The sequence below is a fragment of the Rutidosis leptorrhynchoides genome, chromosome 2 (genome assembly GCF_046630445.1).
Source record: "Rutidosis leptorrhynchoides isolate AG116_Rl617_1_P2 chromosome 2, CSIRO_AGI_Rlap_v1, whole genome shotgun sequence".
Classification (NCBI taxonomy): domain Eukaryota; kingdom Viridiplantae; phylum Streptophyta; class Magnoliopsida; order Asterales; family Asteraceae; genus Rutidosis; species Rutidosis leptorrhynchoides.
Window position 1 is genome coordinate 155,677,465 of NC_092334.1, and position 7,354 is coordinate 155,684,818.

The window sequence follows — 7,354 nt, forward strand, 5'->3', positions numbered from 1 at the left end:
ACACCTTGAATATGAGTGAAGAGGAATTTCGTGCCTTTCTTGCTTCAAACATAGCCGCAGTACAAGTCGCGCTGCATACCAACAATAACCTTGGATCTAGCAGTACAGGAAATCGTGTAGGATGCACCTACAAAGAATTCACTGCCTGCAAACATTTGGAATTTGATGGAACCGAAGGACCGACTGGATTGAAACGGTGGACCGAGAAGGTCGAATCGGTGTTTGCCATAAGTAAGTGTACTGAAGAGGACAAAGTGAAGTACGCTACGCATACCTTCACAGGTTCTACGTTAACATGGTGGAATACCTATCTAGAGCAAGTGGGATAAGATGATGCTTACGCACTACTGTGGTCAGCATTCAAGCACTTGATGAACGAGAAGTACCGTCCCAGAACCGAGGTCAATAATCTCAAGACAGAACTTAGAGGGTTACGAACCCAAGGATTTGATATTACCACGTACAAAAGACGATTCACGGAATTATGCCTATTGTGTTCGGGAGTGTTCGAAGATGAGGAAGAGAAGATCGACGCATTTGTGAAAGGATTACATGAAAGAATCCAAGAAGATATAAGTTCACACGAGCCCGCCTCCATACAACAGGCATGTAGAATGGTGAAAGGACCCGTCCTAATCCACCTGGACGAAGTCATCAACATTTGGTCCCATTGCGATGATCGGCTCCAAGTAATGTCCTTATATTGAGAAAATGCACAGCGAAAGACTTAATTCGTACCTGAGAATAAACATGCTTTAAAGTGTCAACCAAAAGGTTGGTGAGTTCATAGGTTTATCATAACAATCATTTCAATATGTTAATAGACCACAAGATTTCATAATCATAAACATAATACACTCGCAAGTGTATTTAAAGCATTCTAAGTGGTTGAGCACTTGGTAACCATACTTAACATTTAATCAACGTCGCATATTCCCTTTATTATGAAATCTCACTACACCGTACCAAGTGTAGTCACCAAAACAAAGTACTGTGCAACCGTTGAATACTGGTCATCCAGTCCGGTTGGGGTTGTCAGGCCCGATAGATCTATCAACAGGATTCGCGTTTACAATACCCATGTAAATAGTAGTTACCAAGCTACAGAAAAATATGCCAGTGGTACAACTCAACGTAGAATATATTTTTAAGTACTTGTGTCTATTTTGTAAACATTTATAAAAGCAGCGCATGTATTCTCAGCCCAAAATATATATTGCAAAAGCAATTAAAAAAGGAGCAAATGAAACTCACTTTTGCCTTGAAGGTATTTAATTCGACTTGGTCTCCGATAGATATCACGAACCTAACCATATATATAATATATCAACATATTTTCTTTTTAAGTAATCGTTACATATATATACTTTTAATACTTTTAACATTTTTCTTAGTCCGTAGTTAGCAGTCCGATGTTAGTGGTCCACAATTAGTTGCTTAAATAAAATAAATAAAGACCCCATCGTATTCGTATTGATCAGAATTAATCTTGACCCATGGTACCATGTTGTCAAATGACGTGTTGCGTACATAAAGTACCGTGTTGTCAAATGACGTGTTGCGTACAATCATGAGGTCTTATGATTAATCTTCTCGTGTTGTTTACGGGTGGTCCTGAAATATATAAAATCAAATCATAAGTAATTATATATAAAATATCATATTAATTAGAAAAGATATGATTAATTTACTTTTTCTCCAAATATTTTCGTAGCTAAACTAGCTTCGGATACCCAATCTTGTTTTAGTCGTAGTTTCTTCATTACAACTCTGTTTTTGTTGGTTCAACTTGCCACTTCCTTGGATCGAGTCAAATTTTAAGAATATGAACTGAAAATACTTAGTTTGTATTCGAAATCATAGGTTATAGGTCAAACTTTCGTGAAACTTATGAAAGTGATCATTTTCCATCATAAAAACAACATTTAATGATCATTTTTCTAAAAATACTTACACTTTGAGTTAAACCATGAAATTTTTATGTGTTAACATATTCATAAGAAATATCATTTTTCCAGAACATGAACTTCCAATTTAAAGTTCAAGATGGTTTTTAATTATCCAACCCAAAACAGTCCCCGGTTGCACTCCGACGACGTAGATTCAGTTTTTAAGATGTTCTTTGTAAAACTAAGTTATATCTTGTTAGGTTAGCATATCATTATGATATATTACAGGTCTTGAACTGTTTTAAAATTCAAGTTAGAAGGATCTATTTAGTTTGCGAACAAGTTTGAAATCATTCAAACTATGTTCTTGTTGTTAAAATTTTATACCACAAAATAAGATAGCTATATGAATATGAATTGAATAAGATTATGAACAAGGTTACTACCTCAAGTTACTTGGACAAAGTTACTGCAAAAGATAAGAAATAATCTTGGAATCAAAGAGTGGTGGAGTTAGATCAAAAGGTTGGAAGTAAACTTCTTCAAATGGGTGGTTATTTTGATATGTTCTTGAAAGAGTTTTCTTATGGTGTTTAAGGCTTGTAATTGAAGCTAAATGATGGGGAAAATGCTTGGAGATGATCAAGTATGAAGTTAGGAGTATTTTTAGAGAGAAATGAGGGTGTAGGTATGAGAAAATAGAGTAAAGAAATGGTGTTCATTTATAAAAACGTTTTTAGTTTATAAAGAATGAAAAGGATTCCTAATTTTGTTTTCTTACTAATAATTCATACTACTTGACAAATCCTAGTTACCTCATATCTAGGGCAGTAATAATGTTGATTAGGATGTTGATTTGATGTGTATATGCCAATAGTAAATACATATAGAAGCTGGCTATGATGCGGGTACATATACCCTAGATATACGTATAGAAATCTTGAGGAAACGGAACGAGAATTCAAATATAGCTATCTTTTGTGAATATACTTATATTGTTTTATGTATTTAAGTCCTTAAAAGTGATTAAATACATTATATATACGATACATGTATAAGCATTATAGATTATAAGTATATATATCAAAGAATGTTACGTATAGTTATCGTTTTGAAAACTTAAGTTAGTAGTTTCAAAATATACTTATAACTCATTGTCATTAGTACACAATGAGATGTTAAACCATCCTTAGATCATGTTAAATATATATAAATACATATATATACACAAACGTATAATTATCGTATGTTATATAGTCCGTGATATCATCGGTCATATTGGACGGTCAAACGTTGTGTAAAACTCTTTTCAAAAACACAAGTCTCAACAATTTAGATTGCTTATCATGTTGGTATGGTTTAATTTATGTAAATATTAATCTCATAAGTATAATTTGGTCGGAAAATTTCGGGTCATTACAGTACCTACCCGTTAAAGAAATTTCGTCCCCGAAATTTGATAGAGGTTGTTATGGATAACAATAAGAAGGTTTTCATGACAAATATAAGGTGATAATGGAGTTTTATCATCATTGAGTAATGTACATAAAACGATTCGATTATGCGAAGAATATAAATGAGACTATCGTAAAAGAGTGAGATGAGTAAAATATATTCGTCTTAACCGATGACGTAGTTATGATTGATTTTCGGGATTTAAGGGATTTAAAGAGAATCTTACGTAATAAGATTTGGTTCTTTGGTGATTAAGAAAATCAGAATCTTCTTTGATTATATGCAATAATCGGTTCCGATTGCTCTGTCGGATATTTCACTACAAATTCACCCCTTCGTTTCCTTATTTTCCACGACTCACACCTTCTATTCTTTCTCCCTTGATTCTTACTTTAAAGCATTCATCAATATGCTCCATCCAGTCCTGATTCTTGATATACTCCTAACTTTTATATCTGTCATTCTTCTTTTTCATCTACCACCAGAAGAATCTATTTACTTCTACTATACTCTTGTGTTTATATTGTTTCTAATTCTCCCGGGTCTCTATATTGCTATCTGCATCGATATACATGGTTTGTAATTTCGGGGTTATTATCGGAGTTTATATTCTTCATTATTTTTCGGAGCTTCATGCTTTCGTTTTCTCTTCCCGACTTCGAGTCAAGCGAGTAATGGTCCGGAATTCGTAGATATGAAATTCAGAATGAACATAGCTAATGCTCTAAGAAGAAAATGGTAATAGAACAATTTTGATTTGTTAAATTACCAGAATACCCTGAAGAAGACCGAGTCATCCAGAAAAATATTCTCTTGATATGTTTAGAGATTAGATAGAATGTAAGAGTCGTGTAAATGGCACATGATGACGGTACTGTGAATCATCATGCTTCATTAGAAACTCAGCATGACTTACTGTAATATAATGACATTGATCAAGTGTCATTATATTATACTAATCCATGCTTCAGTTCCCAACACTACTTCAAAACATTCATATTTTAAACTCGAAGGTTTCAGAATTTAGAAACTAACACAGTTTCTTTTATGTTGCAGATATTACGGAGAGATAAATGATCTCAGATAAGAATAATTGTGAAAATATCGCCAGAAATATGGAGGATATTTATAATAGAACATACGAGAATATCTTAGAATTTCAAATATCAATGGATGATGAAGAAGATTTGTCTGTGAAGGTTTAGAATGAGAAATAAGATGTTTGCTAACGATTTCAGCAGGCACAGAATCATTTGGATTCTTTGAAGGCAAACTTATTCTTTGTGATTTGTCCACGGCTTTCTTCATAGTTTCGCATAATCCGCTTTTCGGTACTAAATTTTCTATCGAGCGTTCCTAACACTCCTTTCTTTATCATCAAACTTTTGGCCATTAAGATCATCTAAAACATGCTGCTTCGTCAGCATTTTCAAAGTTAACTGATCTGGGTCATCGGTTATCAAACCGAGGTAGTTTCAGGAGAATTGTGTTTTTAGAATGATTAATCGCTGATGGTAATATTGTGGAATATAAAAGGTTCCCCAGTAACAATAAAGAGTACGCATATATATCGCGGTTATAATAAAGTTGTTTCGGATGAAAAGTCGAAGTTGACTTGGTGGAGCTGTGACAAAATTAGCTACTTTGGAAAGGGATTGCAAAACGATCTTCGGTAATAACAATGTCAAAGGAACTAGAACAGATACGTGTCAAACGTTTACTCAGTTTCTGAGGGTTTTTCAGGTGCATAACTATATGCATCAATCTTTCCTTCCATAGATGAAGTGCGGTTGGTTTATCCTCTCGATTGAGGTATTTTTAAGAATCATGATAGATTTGAACGCTGATTGTAATCGTCGAGATACAATGAGGTTTAAGATGAAATCAAGTGGCAATCTTGAAGAAATGTTTAGTTTCATATGTTATAATCAATATTTTAATTCATTTTAATTGTCTAATGTCATTAGTCGACAGTCGATAGTCCACAGTAACAGTCCAATAATTCATATATAGTTTAATATATAATATACGAATTAATTAATACGTGTCGTGACCCGTATACGTCTCAGACTCGATCACAACTCAAACTATATATATTATTGTAGAATCAACCTCAACCCTGTATAGAGAACTCGATCATTACTGTATATAGAGTGTCTATGGTGATTCCAAATAATATATATAGATGCGTCGATATGATATGTCAAAACATTGTATACGTGTCCCGATATTTAAAGTGCGTAAAATAATTACAGAAATTAAATGACGATAAATAAAAGTGCGATAATTAAATTGCGATAAATAAACCGCGATAAATAAAATGTAATCAGTTAGCTAGGAACAGTTAGCTGGAACAGTTAGCGTGGATTCTTAACAAAATTTTTCATAGTTAATTTGTTTGTTTCTAACAGATTTTATTTTGTCATATGTTTTCTTCATATGCCACTTGTTGGATTCAGGGAAGTCAAAATCCAAATATGAAATTGAATGAAAATGGTTATTCTGCGGTGAACAGATACGTATATCGGTGGTTGTAAGTAGGATAGTAAATGACTGTTGAATCAGCTTCGACGAATGTACAATGTAACTTATTAAGATGAAATCTAATTATTCCTCGGGTATTACCTACCCGTTAAAAAAAAAATTCACCATTAATATTTTGTACAAAAGAACTTTTAATTACAATCTTTATGAAAACATATATACATATATATTTTCTTCAGATGAAATCATGAATTTAATGAGTTAATATGATATTAATCTCATTTGCTTTTCGGTTTGAGCTAGAATAAGAAATCTCTAAAACTTTTTGAAACCACATATTCTTCGCAGAATATCAATTAAGTTATGGATCAATACTTCATCGTTCATTATTGTTGGTACTCCTTGGTATCTTTGGTGCGTATGATGTTGATGTTTGTGGGACAGATTATGATGTCGAGACGTGTGATGCGGATGTTGTTTGTTAGTGGTGATGATGGTATTGTTGATGTTATTGATGGTGGTGCTGATTATGCTGCTGGTGCTGCTGCTAGTGTTTGCAACCTTCGCACCATGTTCTCCAAAGCCGTCGCGAGCGCGAAGTTCGTTAACTTCTGCTAGTACACGGGGATGATTGGCAGTTGGAGCAAGTGAATGAACAAGATTTGTAATATGGGATAGTATATAATCGTGACGATATACTCTAGAAATGAGAGAGAAAATGGTGTTTCGAATAGGTTCGCCGGTAAGTGCTTCAGGTTCATCGCCAAGAGGGCAATTTGGTGGATGGAATGGATCACCTTCTTCTTGTCTCCAGTGATTTAGTATATTATGAACCCATCCCCAATTCATCCAGAATAGATGATGGGAAATTGGTTGATCCATTCCGGTGACGCTGCTTTCGGAGCCTGAATGGAAATCCATATCGGCATAACTGTCGGAATCTGAAGAATTCGAACTAGATGCGGAATCCATCTTGTATAATGGAGAAAATGAATTTTTGGTATGGAATAGATTATAGGAGTTAGATTTGGTACTCTTCAATACATAATTTACATATGTATATATAATACCAAAATCCCGTAAATTACGGAGAATCTTTGAAAAGATATCCGTCAAAGTTCGCAATAACAGATATGCTAAGATAAGAATTCGTCTATACACTATCAATGCAGTAAATGCAGTAAAACGTGTCTAGACTTATGAATGATAAGCAGGTAATTTCCTAAGGATGATAAGCAGATGATTTCCGACTAGAAATGATAAGCAAAACTTTTGACATGTAGACACGGTCGAAGTCCAGACTCATTAATGCATCCTAACAACTACTAGTTAGACACACTAATGCAAGACCTGGTTCGCTACGACCACCGCTCTGATACCAACTGAAAGTTGGGGACGCATCCCACTCAGTGCCTTCTCAGCTAACCGCCTGTGACCACTGAGCGTACCTCAGACACTGATTTTACGGCCCGCCTCTCGGCAGTACAGCCAACCCTAATAGGGACCGCGAGGAGTAAGAGCCAATG